The 17,863-nt window shown below is 42.0% G+C and overlaps 1 protein-coding gene across 21 annotated transcripts in view; it reads right to left on the minus strand.

Annotated features, from left to right (window-relative positions):
- LOC138183667 (protein muscleblind) overlaps nucleotides 1–17,863 on the minus strand; it is a 401,637-nt gene that overhangs the window by 295,975 nt on the left and 87,799 nt on the right. For 4 of the 21 annotated variants that reach the window (XM_069120945.1, XM_069120944.1, XM_069120943.1 and 1 more), the window contains exon 1: nucleotides 14,869–15,299. The exons of 16 other annotated variants lie outside the window; for them this stretch is intronic. The gene's annotated coding sequence lies outside the window, so the exon portion shown is untranslated. Of the gene's footprint in view, nucleotides 1–14,868; nucleotides 15,300–17,863 lie in introns of those variants that run through there. One more of the 21 variants, XM_069120940.1, reaches the window with a different exon arrangement.

The following is a 17,863-nucleotide window of genomic DNA, read 5'->3' on the forward strand; positions in this document are numbered from 1 at the left end:
GGTAATATTGGATATTATAGGTCCTTTCTTTCGAGTTTCTATACTTGCAAGATGATAGGTTTGATTTACATTTAGAACGATAGCGCATAAGCGGTGGTCTTTCGATGATCTATCTAGTTTGCAAAAATAACTTTATGCCACTACTTCGTGATATATATTTATTTACTTGATTAAAAATCTCTCGTAACACGACTCACACATTCGATTCCAGAGGATTAGAGAAATTATTACACAAGTTTCTCAATTTGCGTCTTGATAATAAAACGTCCGTAATAATCAGACAACGATCGAGATATTAGATCCGTGATGGAAACAGATCAAGTCGAACGAACTGAATACGGTAAGGCTGGGTATTTTTTATTAAACGATCAAACGTTCATGAACGAAATTCGCCTGCCCTAAAATTTGGCAAACGATTCGAAGCTATAAAACGTGGAAAGCGACCAACGTTAAATTCGAAATTCATACATTCGTCCAAGATCCGGTGAAACGTTCCCCCGTATAGGAGCAAGGAACGCGAGCTCTCCGCTTTCGGCGAAGCTGGCATTCCAATATGAAAAGAGAAAAAACTGGAAGACGACGAAAAGCGATGGAGTTTTATTTACCCGAGTATATCGGAAAATAATTTAGTTTAGGTAACAGGAAATTTTGCGCTACTTAAAAATTTTGCACACTCGTGAATATAAATTAAAAATATACAACGTGAAAAATATTAAACATCGCTTTTTAACAAAGTCTTAAAACACATTGTAATAATTCATCCATTCGTTTATGAATCACAATATTCAAATCCATCCAAATGTTATTGATCAAACCGCCAATGAAGCTAGTTCTACGCAAGAACGAAATTTAGAAGGATTCGGGAAAATTCAAGAAGAGTCGGTCGTAGATCGAACAGCGGAAAAAGAAGCGCGAGTAACAGGATGGTCACCTGTTCTCTCATAAGCTATAGACGAGAAACAAAGTCTAAACGAAGGAAGAAAAAGGAAGAAGAGAGGAGAGCGGCTATAACTTTCCCTCGGCAATCTCGGTTTATAGGGAGCTGGTCGCATGACAATGCGACCGGTACCGTCAGGTGGTGTATGCCAGAAGCCTAATTCGAGCACATGCCGCTCGTAAAGCAGAGCTAGAGCAGCTCTCGTCGATCGTACGCGTGCTCGTTCCATGACGCCAGCGAATCTAATTTCGACAAATTGCGAGGCTATAATGTCGGTTCGTGATCGACGGGAAAAACGCGACACCCGTCATCTCCGAAACGGAAACGACGCCCATTATCTCGTCGGCAGATCCTGCCGAGAAGACCAACGTAAACGACTCGCGTTGCAATTTTCCATAAAGCTCGCGATTTCGCTCGATCTGACTTCACCGTTAACCTTTTACGGCACGCTCGTGCGATATTCCGACGATTTACCACGATAGGAGAGAGTTTACTCTCGTTTACTCCGCGACTCTCGTATTTCCGGCGAACAAGTTGAAACGGCGCTGCGTGGATTACGCTAATTCGCTGATGAACGATATTGGAACGTGGTATCGAGATAAAAGTGGGCTTTTAATTCACGTATTTTGATCGATCGAAGCAATTGGTAACAGATTGAAAACGAACGAATTCCTCGACAAACAGAAACACGGTCCTATTCGAAGAAAGAACAAGCGTATTTTAGAAAAATGTTGACGCTCACGGGAGTTGTGTTATTTATAACGATTCGTTCCCTAGAGGTGTAATCTGATCGAGAAGTCAGACAGTACTTTCATCTACCCTACGATCACGAAGGGACGAGTGTAGCGTTTTGCTAGGAGCGTAATTTGGCTCAAAGTTAATCGGATGAACACGCCGCTCGTAAACTACCGAAACAAGAGGCAAGGCGTTAGACGAACCCTCATGGTACACGTGACTTGCTCCACCGACGCAATTTCGAAGAAAGAATGCTACCAAGTTGCTTGTTGTACCATTGCGAGGATAACAGACAAGCAACGTTGAATTTTACGCAATATTTTGTCTTAATTACGTCATCTGTTTCATAGTCTGTATAATATTTTCGAAACAATACCGACTTTTGTTGCAGACAGAATAGTCCTTTGCTAAAAATTGAATATGCCAGAACGATGAAAAAAAGCGGTGTACCGGAAAAGTTGGCACGCCGTGTAATAATTTCCAAGAAAGGTTACAGAACCATCCTCTACTCCTTGAATCATCTCGAGCCATAATTGCTCGAGTAGAAAGCAACTGGCAGCTAATAAAACGAAAAACTTCCTATTCGCTGAACACTATCAACGAGCCAACAAAGGAACGGTATGGAGTGCAATCGACGTGGTGGCGGCGGCACGATTAAAGAGTTCGTCAACGAGGGTTGGAAGTCGGTGGCCTGGCGACAATTTCACGCGAAAAACTTCAATTTCCCGTAAACTCGACGTCCCTGTAACTTTATTGTCGCGGGAAGAGTGCTGACGAATGAAAAGCCTTGGAAGCCAGGTCGAGATCGGGAACGGGAAAAGGAAAGACCGCCATCGAAAAGGCGGTGGCTTTCTCGCGCTTTCTCGGTTGACCGAGGCTGGGTCGAAAATTCTGTCACGTACGCGTCATAAGTTCTACGCGTCTTTAAGTAAGAGAGTAACACCGTGTCGGCGTCGCTTTTCTCGTACACTCCAGGCTCCACTTGGTGCGCAACGTCTTCTGACGTGGCACATCTTTGGGCGTATCACCGCCGTACCGAGCAAATTTCTGAGAGGACAGTTGCCACGCCTATTAACATCGCGATAATAATCGAAGAATATACTTCGTAGAGGTTGATCGAAAGATATATTCCGACATATTTCCCCGTTTCTGGCTTCTATTTCATATATAACCCCGCTAACATCCTGCTAGAGTATCGAAGTAAAGTTTCACACTCTCCTCTAACGTCATTGAAAAATTCTAAGCAGAAGCGAAAGATTCCTCGTTCCTCGACGAAAGAAAGGAGATCGGGAACGGTATCGAGTACGATCTTCCAGTCCAAATAGCCAAGGTTGTCCACGCGTGTCGAAAATTTTGTCACGTCCATGTCATAAGTTGTAGCCGTCTTTAAGTGAGAAGCAACGTCGCGCCTTCTCACGTACGGCCGAGTACTCGAGTTGGTAAGTACTCTAGGCGCAATGGAACACGACCGTTCCCTGTTAGTCCAGGCACACACACACACACACACACACACACACACACACACACACACACACACAAAGTGTAAGAACTAGCTAAAGAACTAGCTCTGAAGAGGAAGAAGTAGAAGGGAAAAGCTTTAACGCGAGATGTTAAAGATCTAGTCGATCTAGCGTTGAGCGTGGCCATGGAAACACTATGGTCGGAACTGTTTCGAAATTCCGTAGGTGGTTGCGTGTAACGATAGGACCAAATTAAATCTCTGGGTAATTATTAAAATAATTCGGTGCAATAACGATATATAAACGCAACGATAAAAATGTAAAACGATTTGTAATTCTTCGTGCAATCGAGTGAAATTAACGAGTATATGTCAAAGTTGATTCCATTGATAGTTGACAGAGGTCGATGGAGGTCGGCGGAGGCCGGCGGAGGTCGGCAGAGGTCGGCGGAGGTCCGTGGAGGTCGTGGGGTGGTTTGGTAGCGCCTTACGGCGGAGTTCACTCGACGAGGAGGTGGTGTGCGACGGTCAGGCGTGGCCAGCATACCAAATCCGCGGGGTATTCTGGTCATGTAACGGCTACGGGTTCCTAGCTTTCCAAGGGAGATACTTCCGTCTTCCTTCAACGACTCTGTTTTACTCGTTCGCAGACTAGCGGCCGCCTCGATGGGTAGGGGAGTATTAATTGGCTTACGAGGCGACACTCATTAGCACTTTGAGTACGAGGGGCTGAGACACCCTCTGAAGGCGTTACTCGACGCTGCTAGCCCGTGTCACGCGCCTTACTCTACATTCTCCCTCCCTCTTTCCTTTGCTATATCTTTTTCCTTCTCCGTCTTTCCCTCTTACACGTATTTCTCCCTTTAATCTTCCCTCTCTCGAGGAAAATCGTCGCCTACTTCCTTTGTGGCCGCGTTTTTCTTTTTCCTCCTTCCCCTTCTCCACTAGTAGGCGTCATATATAGGGGAAATTAGGTAGCTGGATAGAGGTTCGGAAGCAAAGAGATTTGTCGGCATAGGTGGGCCGAGCAAGTTTTTCAAGGGAAGAGTAATTAACTGACTACCGCGTGGGAGTTTCAGGGCCGTCTCGTTCATTCGAGACGTTGAAATAACTGGGGCTTATGAACTGTACCGAATTTGCTTTTGTTAATGAGCAAACTAATGGACTTTTGTACTACTGTTGAACGTAACTTTGCAGATAGAGAGTGGCTCAACGACTGTGATTTACATGCGAGACTAACCTTCATGGCTAACGTTTAATTTCTCGAAATGAAAAGAATCATAATCCTCGGCTAACTAAACTAAAACCTACGATAAACTCAAATATCATCAAGAACGAATATGAACAGAAATCGACCTTTTTTTATCATTTGGACGAAACCTCTTTCTTCAAACAGTTCATTATCAATATACGTTTCATAGTCGATAACCGTACATCCACGTAATATGATCCGCCAAGTGACAAGGATGGTATAGTAACGAACGAAACCGTGGATCGATCTTGATTAAGCTTCGATTAGCTCTAAATATCAACGGCGAACGACAAGTATGTACGTTATCATATGCTAAAACGAATTTAATTGCCTCCAGAAATAGTCTCGTCTCTTACATCACCGATTCGTTTTAGCACACACTGAAACACGCGCAGGTACCTAATTTAAATTCACCTCGAATCACGCTCTATTCACGGAGTTACTATCGTTGTTATCGTTGCTGTACGTATTTGCGTAGAGAATTCTTGCGTACAGTTCGAAGACGTTACGAATACGTACAACGATCTGTACCGCATCTGATTTTCTGTATCATCTGATCTTCGTATCAAATTTATTAATTTTACTTGGAATATTTTCTCAAGTAAAAGTTATATTATCTCCGATAAAAGCCATAGAGAATTTAACGTGGAAAGAATTTTGATAGTATCTCTACTCATGCAGCATCCTGATTTTATTGGTAAAAACTGGTTGTTCTATGGTTGGTTCCAGCGCCCCTCTCAATATAGCTTGAATACGTTTCGTGCTATATTCGCTCGGCAGTTAAGTAAAAGAACCACGGTTATCCCCACGGAGAGAGACTATCGGAACGTCTTTCTTTCCTTTTACCCTATCCTCCCTCTTTTCTTCTAGCGTACTATATAACCAGCCACTCTTCCCGGTAGCGGTTGTTCCGCGTAGATCGCGCGGTCCAGCAAATTGCATCCAGACATCGGCCGACCGTCCCAATATTATGTAAAGTATCCGGGGCGTAACGTCGATCGGCATTTTCCCGGAAAATATAGCAGCAGTCGGTTTGTAGGAATGAGACAGGATTGTGGGCACGGGATATTTCGTGGTTCCCGTGGATTTGCACTGCTGCGGTCGACCCGATACTCCGAACTCTCAGTAGATCCAATTTGATCGGAAGACCGCAGCGTCTACGGTCGACCTTCCATACAGTCGGACAATGTGTGTACACTATGCACAGGGAGAGACGAACCCCTCTTTCTCTTCTATGGCCTGATTCGCTTATATCCTCCTTTCTCTGGTCTGTGCCATCGTCGCTGCTCGGCTCGGTACAAAGGTGAAACCGACTAGAGACGAAGAAAGGAATACATATACGGCGGAAGATGGTAAGAGACAGGTTCTACGCTTCATAGACAATGTTGCTCGATAAGGTATTGTTCCATCGCGGTCTTCGAGCTGTACGAGCTTCACCCTGGTTACATTACCGTCGTCGTCACTCTCCGCTACCCTCGTCGTCTGCAATTTGCACTTTAGACGAACACCCGGCCCGTGCTTCTACGAACGCGCGATAGGTTTCGCAGGGCAACTTGTCGCTTTTCTTATTATTTAGCTTCTGCCTACATTTTTCTATTCTATCCTTTACACTTTGCACAGTTGCGGATATCTGAGAAGCTCGAGTAGAAAGCTAGCGTATTTCGTATCATCTTGCGTTCGTTACGAACGTACGTGTGCGTATAGATACAACCGAATACGCCGAATACGTTGCAATCTCGTCACCGACGACGATAACGATGGTAACGTTTTCTCGATTAATCCCTGACTGTTCGCGAGAATCGTGGAATTTATCGCGACACTTACCGTACCTTGTCCGGACGCGCTTTCGCGCGAATTATTGGCCGAAGTGGACACGTTTCAAATATACACGGTCTGTTGGGAGCCGTAAATCCTCTGTCTGCCGGATGCTGTATCGCACATTGACAAGGGAAATAATGGATATGTGTAGTTTCGAGCTCTCGGCCGAATAACGCGGTGGAAAAATTAGGCGGTCTTTTGTACATGTTAAATGGTGCGGAATTTATGTTTAATTTTCGAGCTAATGGGAAATAGTAATGGGGATAATAATGTATGGCTATTATGGTCGCAATTCCCAAGATTTAGAATGTTGTAAATGTTACGAAAACGTTGCATAGAAATTGCTCGCGAAATTATATGTACAGTTACCTCGATTTTAGGAGAAACGGAGAATTTTCCGTACGAATATCGAACTCGATATCAAAACTTTCAGAGTTCGAATATCGTGAATAGTTGAAATTAACATTTTGGTTTTGAGTTCGAAGAAGCTTTGAGAAAAATGGGTCAAAATCGCGCGAAACGCCGAACCCGGCAGCAGTGCCGTTTCACGCGACGCGACGCGCGTATTTGCGAGACGACGACGACGATTTCCGTGGCGCCTCGCGATATCGACATGACCGAAATTTCGCTGGGGCCAGCACGGCGACGCGACGCGACAGCTTGGAGACGGCACGGCGCGCTAACTTGATGAACCATTGTCCGGTCGATCGCCGTTACCAGCGAAACGTTCTTCCAACCACCGACCGCGACGTATCTATTTCTCTTATTCTTTTTCTTTTTTTTATCGCTCGTGATTTATCGTTATTTTAAATAACCCGCTTGGGATCGCGAATAATAGCGGAATAACGAACGCGATGAGTCGATACCTTAGACAGAGTTGCTCGTCTCGACGCGTTCGGGACGGTTAGCAATGGGATTAAGTACGACGCAAGTAGGCTCGAACCAGAGTATAAAGTTTCGAACGAAGGATATTCTCATAGATGAATTGAAAAGAGAAAATAATTCTTCGCAAGTTAGCTTTCAAGAGCATCTACTTTGATCCTCCGTGATAAAAATCCAATTTGCTCGTTAGAGAAAAACATTGTACGTGAAAATGAATTCGTACATGTGCATACAAGAGGATGAAACATCGTCTTACGGATGATAGTAATCGAGTCGCACGATATGAAACTTTTCTGCTGGAATTGGTTTGAATTCGTAACTACATAGCGAACTTGATCCCGTCACTAGCGACGGTGCACGTGACGCCGGAACCTGACGACCTTCGACTACAACTCGCGATCATGCATCGATGACTCAAGAAGCCGTTTTCAACCGCATTCACTGGGATTTTTATCGAAAAAGGAAACGCGACCGGCTGACTTTTGTTACGTCGATAAATCAGACGATGGAATGCCTCGACGTGGACTCGAGAAACGCCCACGCTTTGAGGGGAAGTTTGTCTTATTGCAGCGTATTTGCTTAGTCGATGGATGGAGAAGTTGGCTCTTTGCGAACGTAAGGCGATGGACGATACAACGTCTGTCCGAATGTGTTCATTTTTAAACGGATTGGAACGAAGTTAGAATAGTCGCTGGAACAATGTACAGACATTTTTGTCCGAAAACGTTTCGACCGATTCGAGTTTCGAGGTTAGAGGATTCGGCAATAAATTGACTTACTTAACTACACTTTTTATTCATTACGTACTATCGAATTATACCTACGATTCTTTTAAAATTTTTCCACTTACTGTTTCAGTGAACGTTTTGTCTGTATCTCTGTTTCTGACTCGATCTATTAGTCGATTCGAATCGAAGCGTAACCGTTCTACCAATTCCTAAAAAATCCAATCGATCTTGCTTTACGGTATCTGTACACGGAAATACCGTTGTGTATATATAATAATAGCTAGAAATACGAACGAATAGATGGAGCATCGTGCATATAAATATACCGGCAAAAGGGAAATTGATTCTCTGGTACGAGGAACGAATCCGTTAAACCACGCCATAGAACCACGGATAAAATTCAGACCATTTCCTCCTAATTCGTTGTCCGAACAACGAACGGATTTCAGGTTCACAAAACGCTTCATAATCTACCTCTCCAAAAATGCCGCGCTTTATCCGTCACACTGTGGTCCGTGAAAAGGGGACTGTGAAATAACAGAAGAAGGGATAGAAAGAAGAAAAAAAGAAGCGAAAGAAGCAATTAAAACAATCGTCAGATACGAGAATTACGAGCGTCGCGTCGTCGAGCTTTCGGAAAATATGTCACGAATGCTCGTAAAAATGTCCTGTGACACAGCGGCGACCAGTGTTGCTATTTTTTTCAAAATCCTCGTGCATGCCATCGTTCTGTCGACTAATCGTTTTTTTTTTTTTTTTTTTTTCTGAAACATTAGAATCCGACCAAAACGACCTGTTAAGAATTGGTGACAAGTCGTTTCTATAAACGCGATAGCTGGCAATTTTTTATTTCCAGAGCCACATAAATGTATTAGGTATAACGTATAAACTAATTTTGCGCCTAGTACAGAGAGTTCGGAAGAAATTATAGAATTAGAATTTAACAAGAACGAGCGAAACACCGACTTTTAACGTTAAGCCGTGGGCTTGACGCGGATATCGTATGCACTTGGAAAGGGATGATGCCGCCGACGGTCGGTTTATCGCATCCACAGAAATACACAGAATTCGAAGGAATCCGCCATTCCACGTAGCACGGTATGACGAACGTGTTACGGGGAACAGCGGTTCCGAATGTTACATATTGACGAGTCTGTGGGTCTGAGTCTGTCTTTCTTCCCGGTTCGTGCCAAAGAAGAAAGAAGGAAGAGATTGGAAGACCAAAGTGAAGCGAGATAGAAAGGCACAGAAGGCGAGACAGAGGAGGGAACGGAGAGGAGACACGAACGGACAGAAACGAAGAAACGCCGACGAGAATCTTCCGTAGTGCAGCCACGTAGTCGCCGTTTGTCGATCGTACCGCAATAATTCCTTATTGCTCCTCCAACTCCCAACCTGACCCTAACCCTAACTCCTTCCTTTCGTCTCTCCACCCCTCCCCACCCCCCTACAACCTTCTTCCATCCTCCTACTCCCGATTTTCCGGCCAGATCCACCTCCTCTCTCTAGATTCTCTTCTGTCACTCGCGCCAACAGCCAACTCTGCCTCTCATCATCTTCAACTTCCGTTAGGGAGAGCCACCACAGTTGAGTTTTCGAAGATTAACAGAGGGAAACTATTAAATCTATCGCGACAAGGGGATCAAGGTGAACCGATAACGCGATTCGTATCGACTCGTATAACGAGGTAGTAATTGCAACCATTTCGATGCCAGCTTGATCGCCAGCCTTGTCATTTACTTCGAATCCTGTTAATCTCGGTGCGTTCGTATGATAATTGTAACGCGTGGTTAGGAAAATTTGAATGGTAAAAGGGGTTCGCTGGAATGTTTGTAGCGACATTTAGAAAAAAAAGTTCATACGCTTTGCATATTTTAATCATTGACCTGCACAGATTCGATAGTATATATTCTATGAAATATATATTACACTCGTGTCGATTATTAATTATTTAATTAAACTGCAGTGAAATTAGCAAGGTCGCTTTGTACCAATATATCGCACTATTCTTCAGACTGCATATTCTTTTTGATTACAAGATGAAACGTCGAACGTTCCATTTAATAAATTGAAACTAACCTCTATATCCGGATACAAAGAACACGCGATCTTTATCGAAACAATTCTTTCATGCAGTAAACCAGTAATTAAATTCTGTCCAGCTAACTGTATTACTCTGTCAGAAACACGATCGATAACTTAGAAACCGCACTTTCGACAAAACAAAATTGAGATTCAAAGTTCTTGGACCAACTCCATATCGTGTAATCGATGATAATGGTAAAAAAGCGCCAAGCCCCATAAGGTATCTTTCGTTAAAAAATCAAACGCCTTTACGCCATAATATCGCGGACGCGAGTAGCCAAGTTAATAAATTAATTCGATAAAATCGTGCCATTCGTTCTTAAGCGGACAAAACACGCCCTCGGGAAGAGAAAGAGACGTCTCAGCAGTTACGTGGCTAACAGCAAGGTCGTCCTTCGTCCGAGATGATATCTATCCCGCCGTTCTTTCGAGACTATACATTTTTATTTTCCTTTTTCTCCCCGCTCTTCCTTTCCATCGCCCCGCGCCTCCTCTCCGTCTGGCTCTGATTTCTCGTGGAACTTAAATGGAGCTCGTAAATTAGGGTGGCTGCGCGACAACTCTTACGCAATCGAGTGCCATACGTTCGCGAGAACGACGTTCAACCGATTTATATGCGAGTACAACCGCTCGTCTTTATTTCACGATACGACAAAAATCGAATCACGCGATTCTTTAAACTGTTAACCGAGAAAAAGTACTTGTCCGGTCGCTCGGACTGCTAAGTTCTCTCGGTTACGATAATTTCCTTGATAGAAGAATATAGGAACGAAGGGAGAAACGTTGGCCGCGCATGTGCGGAATTTTCTACTGCGTGACTCGTTCTACCGTAAGCCATATTCTACCGCATAGCATATTCTACTACTGCTGTCATACCGATAATTGTTTTTAAATAGGGCAAAGAGAGTTCTTTGCTTTGTAATCAAACGTTTCGAATAAAACCTGTATAATGATACAGGCTAAGACTATAGGAGTACAATTTATCGAGCATATTCTCGGCTAAACGGTTAATTTCATAGTTTCATAGAAGTTTCGTTCTCGATCAAAAAAAGGCCCGATAACCTTAAGTTAAATTCTGGTTAGTGGATCTAAACGTGGAACGCGACCGACACACCGTAGGCGAAAACTCGCGAGTACCACCCACGTCTCCAACGCGAAGCGTCAATGACGCTAAACATGGAGAATGACATTGAATGTAAATCGACCGCTTGAACGACGTGCTTGAGTACCGCGGAGCTCGCATAGCACCGGTTCTATTTCTCTTTCCCTTCGTTTTATTATATTAGTATAACGCGAGGGTGGTTCGAAGTTCAATAACAATACCAGTCGCGCGAGATACAGCGAGAGTGGAACGTTTCGTTACTTACGTTCGAAGGCTTGACAACGTCGCTTTATACGTTAGATTGGACGTCGACTTACCTGAAACAAAGAATTGAGTTTTTTTGTTAGATAGCATTCTCGCAGATACAATGATCATTTCATTATACAAGTTGTTCGAGCAAGTTTTTGAAATTTGCGGTTACGCTAATTCGGAATGAAATCTTGCGATCAGGAAAATCGTACAAAAATTTGGAAATGACTCACAAAAAAAAAAAAAATGCTAGAAATTTTATACGAAAAGCTTGTACTCGCAAATATTTGAAATCACCTTTGAATTACTTAATACACCAAATTAGAATCGCTCGAAACATTATCACAGAAGGTTACGTAACGAGTTTCGGAAATTCTGCTTTCGCGTCCTCGGATCTGAAGCGTTTAACTCGATCATGACTTCGTTACATGGCGGGGAAAAAAGAAAAACTGGTCGAGTGAGTGTAAATATTCCTTATCGATGAGGCTCACGTAGACGGTAACGAGGAGAATCGTTCTACGGTATGAGATATTTTATCGTTCGACAACGATGATAACGTGATCGCGAGAAAAAATGATAATCTTTCGTCGTCTCGTCGCGAAAAAAAAGCAACCAACTCGACGAAGCGATATAATTGCAGACCGTTCCAATTTTTCCTGTTAAATGTCGTTTTAATGTCCGGTAGGTTGACAACGCAACACTTCAGAAACGACAACTTTATCGCCTCCGTTAATTACTAATCCGCCGATACGAGAGAACCGTGGCCGTGCGTTTCGTTCCGCTGAAATTATCGTATTTGCCCAACCGGATTATTTGATGAATTTCATCGACCATTAGATTACGTTGCGATCTCGACAATTCTACTCTTTTTCTAGGAGGTAAGAGAGAGTATCGAATACGCGAAAGTAATTGCGTATCGAAGAAAATTCCGTGTAACCTAAAGCGCAATAAGTTTCAAGATCAAAGCGACACGAGTGTATATCGAGTATAAAATTATTTTACTTAATCGTGCATGAAAATTCCTTCGTCGATGCTTCGTATCACCGGTAATTTAAGCGTTATTTTAAGTCTTAAGACACATAAAGACACATAAAACAACCTTACTTATACGTTATACATATTCGGAACGAATTATATATACTGCACGGATTAGTCCACTTCTTGAGTCACGTTCAACCGACATTTTACTTTAATTTTAGATTCTTGGTATTCATTTATGTATGCGTTACACTTTGCTGTGCTGTTATAATAATATTTAATCGCATTCCCCTGTTATATTCGTTCCTATCAATTTACGATCCCTTTTACCTCACGTTTAAAGCAACGCTGTTACAAATATTCTTGTTTAAAGAATGCCGAGATAAGATAGGAACAAGAAGGTCGATACAAGCATGCGAATTCACTCAATGGTATACATATTTCGTAGATGTATGAAAGTAGATAGACGCTTTAGAGCAGAGCTCTATTTTTATACAGTTAACGTTCTATCTTCAATTTTCGGATTTCCTCCCCTTTACAGCAAATTTATAGGTCGGATGAAGAAGCGCGGAGTGGAATTATAATTTGTACACCCCTCGAGAATACAGATCGTTGTACCGAGATTAAACGGTTTAGAATTCGTGGGTTTTTCGTCAATCGCGAGATCTATCGTTGCAGAGAAACTATCGCCAACGATAGAAATCGCGAGATCTCGTATCAAGTTTCTACCTCTGGGCCGACTAGTCGTTGATGGTGTAACCTCTTCACGATTCCAAGTGGTCGCTGAGCTATTCGCGACTCTCGTGACGTAGACGCATATACGCGACTCTTGGATTTTTTGGTCCCAGTGCTGGAACGTGTATGTAATATCGAATGTAGCTTTATTTTGACGATGTCGAGCAAGTGAAAAATTTCAAATCGATGGCACAGAATTCCCTCTACTTTATTATCCAGCATATAGTCTCAAATAAATGGGCATTCGCTTGAAGAAAATTGAATTCAAGAAAAAAAAAAAAGAAAAAAAAAAGAAGAATAGGAGCTGAAAATCATATCAAAAGCATTTGCGACACGCGAGATGTTTTAGCGTGGAATATATTATATCGCTAAGACTTTGTATTCGCGAACAGTAAACCGAGATATAACGTTTCTACCTTGCAGCTGATAGGGATACAGGCAACAAAATCAGAATATTAGCAATCGGAATTGCTAGTTAGAATTAGTCATGCACAAGGCGGCCAATAGCGATGAAGCAGATTTCGTCCGACTGATCGAACGAGCTTCGTATTTTCCTAAACTCTACGAACCGACGAGGAACGAGTGCGTTTCCACTACCGGGTTTCCAGTTCCTTCGTTTCTGCTTGCCTCAGACTCACGCGGATATTGAAACGAATAACTCGACTGAGTGTGCTAAATAACAGGTGAGCGGACAACACGATGAAACCTTCTGGGTGAATACGGGCTTTGCCATGAAAGCGTTCAACAGCATGTTGTAATAAGTATTAATGGAAGATGCGTACGTTGTGAAAGCTTTATTATAAACGCGAAATACGTACCAAAGAATCGTGATATATTAATGTCATTTGAATCGAATATATCTAAATTCCTCTGCTTTTACGTTGATCTGTTGTTGAAAGGTGCGCTTTTTATCAATGTCTATATGACTGCTATTATCGTAATTTCATTGTAAATAAAGATCGTTGGAAATACAATACGAGGTATTGATATAATTAATAAAAATGAATAAAAACGAGTAAAAATGAACAAATCAATAGAGATATAAACTTACAAGTATTTAGAATTTCTTTCTTTCTTTCAAAATTCGAAATTAAAACTTCCTATATTCCATCGTAAACTCTAAAATCTCTCAAAGTTTCTGTATCTGTACTATAACCTTTCCTCTTATCAATTCGGTACGAACCGAACGAATCTTTGGTAACCTTACCTAGCGTCTAAACCTAAACCAATATAAAAAAAGAGAAAGAGAAAGAAGAAAGGAAAAGCCGAGGGAAAAATAATATACGCTATGGCACGATAGCGTTTCGTTGTATGATACATTATCGGGGCAGGAGAGAACTTTTATGCCACGCGGAATTGCGCAGTACACGGTGGACTTGGCCATAAGCTTCATTGCGTAATCCTGGAACATTTTATTGCGCGTGGGAACGATGTGTACGTCATGTACCGCATCGGTTTTAACAAGGATGGCCATCGCCGTGACTGTTTGCGTCCGTGTGTCTTCCGACGATCAATAAAAAACGCTCGCCGCGATTTATTGAAAGCTCGAACGAGAACCTGCACTGAATTACCGAACGGTCGACCGACGACGGATTAATTACACCCACTTTCACCCTGTCTCGCGGTAATTAGAGGTAAGTCGGGATTAATCGTTGCTTTTTAAAAGTCCGCCACTGAGTCGTCAGGACAATTAACTCTTCGCGAGCGTAATTCGCCCGATTCACCAATGGATTAACTATTACGAAATCGTTTTCTAAAACGAACGATAGAAATCGGGTTTACCAGCGAAATAAGTCCGGCTACGTGTTACTACATCGTATAATTAAAAGTGATATTTTTCGATATATCTATTCTGCGTCGACGTTCGAGCTACACGTTGTATGAAAAAATATTCCAAATAAAGTTTACTTTGCGTATCGAGGAGGAAAACTTCTTTACGATGCTGTTGTTCCGAAGATTTCGATATAACTTTTCTTTTTAGAGGAGCGTGTCTTTCTTCCCTCACCGAATGTCCAGTAAATCTCCTATACAACGCCCACTACGGTATCATCAAAAAGATCCCTCACGACCACAGAGAACCACAGAGATCAGAATTGCGAATGACTACGTAGCTCGGCTGCCAACCATTCTAAAGTCTTTTACAGGTCTTATATAGGTGTGCAGCTGCTCTACAATTTTGTCCACGTTCTCCCAAAGACAAAGCTGTCAAGAATTTCGCTGAACGTATAATTCTCCACGATTTTATTCGTTCGAACCAAATGAAACGAAGCACGCGAGACGCGGAACGATACCGATTCCTTCGAAACTGCGACGTTACGCATCGGCATTAAAACGTCGTGTACGAAAACAGGATTTTATTTCATCGAAACATTCATCGTTGGTGCGTCCTCCAACAAGCACGTTTACATTTACTTTGACAAATTTCTGCGACAGGAAAAAGAAGTTTTGTATACGTTCAACGAGGGAAGATTCCAAAAGATCGTAAATGGATCTAAATACCGGACGTAGAAAAACAAACTGTGCAGTTAGTTTATCGATATCATAAATACGATAAATGCTGGTGGATAAATAACGTATCTCTGTTGCTTGCATTATCTCGTTGTCATTGTTCGATACTAAAATAGAATGGACAAGAAATAGATGTCAATGCCAGGAAAGTGCGATAAAACGCTATTGCAGTTCATAAAGGAAAGAATGGTTGGTGTAGGCGCGAGAAATGCGAATTTTATTGCAGAAGACGTCACTAGAGTAAATGGAGTGTCGCATCAATCTATCAGAAGATCTCCATTGTTCCAATAAACTGCGATACAATTACAAACTAGCAGTTATCGATCAACTAGCACAACACAACGTACGTTATACGCGAGCGAATACATCCAATTCATAGAAATAATAGTAAAATAAAAGCGATTAAAGTTGTATTACTCGGTTACTACGACAGCTCACAGCCTCGATAACTGCGTCGATCTTTACGCTTATCGATGCAAAACGAATTTATATCGTTTCTCTCGAAATAATTAACGAAACCTTTGCCGTTTACATTTTCCGTGTAAATCATGTTCGGTTCTCGAAAGAATCAACGACAGCGCCGCAAGCAGCAAAACTGTGCTTGTCGTGGCGAGTGACGCGATAATAGCATCTTATCTTTCCCTAAATCCGGTTTGCCGATGAACATCGAAGCTGATGCAAACTTTCGCTCGATACTGGATACTAAAAACGCGAGCAATCGTCTAGAATACCTTGACGCTCGTTTCTTCCATCGAGTAATTTATATTTAAGTTTTAAAAGAAACGGTACTAAAATCATCGATCGTAAAAGTTTCGGGCCCGTAATCAACGACGCCAAGCTATTGGCTAGCTGAAAGATTACATAAACCAGAGGAGATAACTCAAAGATTAATTAAGTCAAAGACGAAGCAGCAAAAGTATACATCGACGTTTTTAATGCTTCCGAAAAAGACGTCTACTACCAATTTACGCGAGTTACCACGGATCGTCAGACTTTTTCCTTCCTCTTTGGAAATTGGAAAAACGAAGCAACTTTAACTTTGCTCCGTTTCGAATTAGCTGGTAAAGAGGCTTCAAGATACTCGAATTCGAGTTCTTTAAATTCGGGTAACTCGACTGATCCGAATAAGGTTTGACCACGTGGAAAACGCACGACCCGTTGAAAATAAGAAATCATTATCCGAAAAAGAAGCAAAGCCTCGTTTACTTTTGGCTTCTAGTTATGCGTTGCCTACTAACAAGTATTTCATCTGCAAGCTTTTTGCTTAGCTGGTATTACGATACAGCCACACCAGTTGCATAAGAATCGTACGCGCTATTTCCACAGGAAACTTACCGCGACTCATCGCCACGGGAATCCAAGCCAAGAGAAATACATTAAGCCCGCTTTACATCGAGTTCGACCGTGTTTATATTTTATCAGCTGTCACCGTGCACAACTACACGGTGAAAAATATATGAATACTTGTACGTGCTTCGAAGCGTAAAGTAGACCTCGCATTAATTAGTTACTTCAACAGATTGATGGTCCGCGCCAAAATGGCGGAAGCGATACTATCCGTTTATCGTTATCGGTCGCTGATAAAAATAAAACGACCTTGCTGCAAATCGCGCTCCAGTTGAATTTTACATAACTGTGCAAGAAAGTGACGTTCGAATATGGTGTCACATTGATAACGGACAAGAACGAAACGATACTAATTCGATCAACGAACAAATAACAATCAACAAATAATTTAGCAAATACGTTAAAATTTTACGCTCGAAATCGATAGTTTATTATTCGATGCAATATTTTCTATGTTATTTTATATTATTTCTAAGGATGTACCTACCGACGTCGTTCCGCTATCGTATCCACGTGAACTTCGAACGAAATATATAGCTACATATTCGTAATGTAATATTTCCATCACAGGACGACTGGTAATAATCTCTAACAGATACTCTGGAGCGAGTGAAAATATTCTCTTATAAAGACATTCGGATGAAAAGACCGGATGAAAAGATACCTGTACCCATTTGTTATCTGTTCCGATTCCAAAACTCATCGCGCTATTTTCTCAATTTCAAAATAACGCGCTTAAATTTTCTAATTAATCGGTTACTTCGAGAAACCTTTATCTCGCTTTAATACGCAGATATGTATTTTGAAAAAAAACGAGCAATTATTTCCCGGGAAAAGTTAGCGGAGCAAAAATTTAATTAACCTATTCAATTTAGCTTTCAGAGATAAGGGAAACTTAAATTTTCTTTCAATTTCGAAATGGCAAGGTGCCCGTTAAAAACCATAACAAAAGCATTTATTCATTTCCATCAATTTCAGTGGAAAGTGAAGAATCTCGCCACGCCGCGCCGCGCCAGTACCTGTCCTTTACACTGGAACGCTTTCACGC

The sequence above is a fragment of the Bombus flavifrons genome, chromosome 9 (assembly GCF_040668555.2).
Source record: "Bombus flavifrons isolate JBK064 chromosome 9, iyBomFlav1_principal, whole genome shotgun sequence".
Taxonomy (NCBI): domain Eukaryota; kingdom Metazoa; phylum Arthropoda; class Insecta; order Hymenoptera; family Apidae; genus Bombus; species Bombus flavifrons.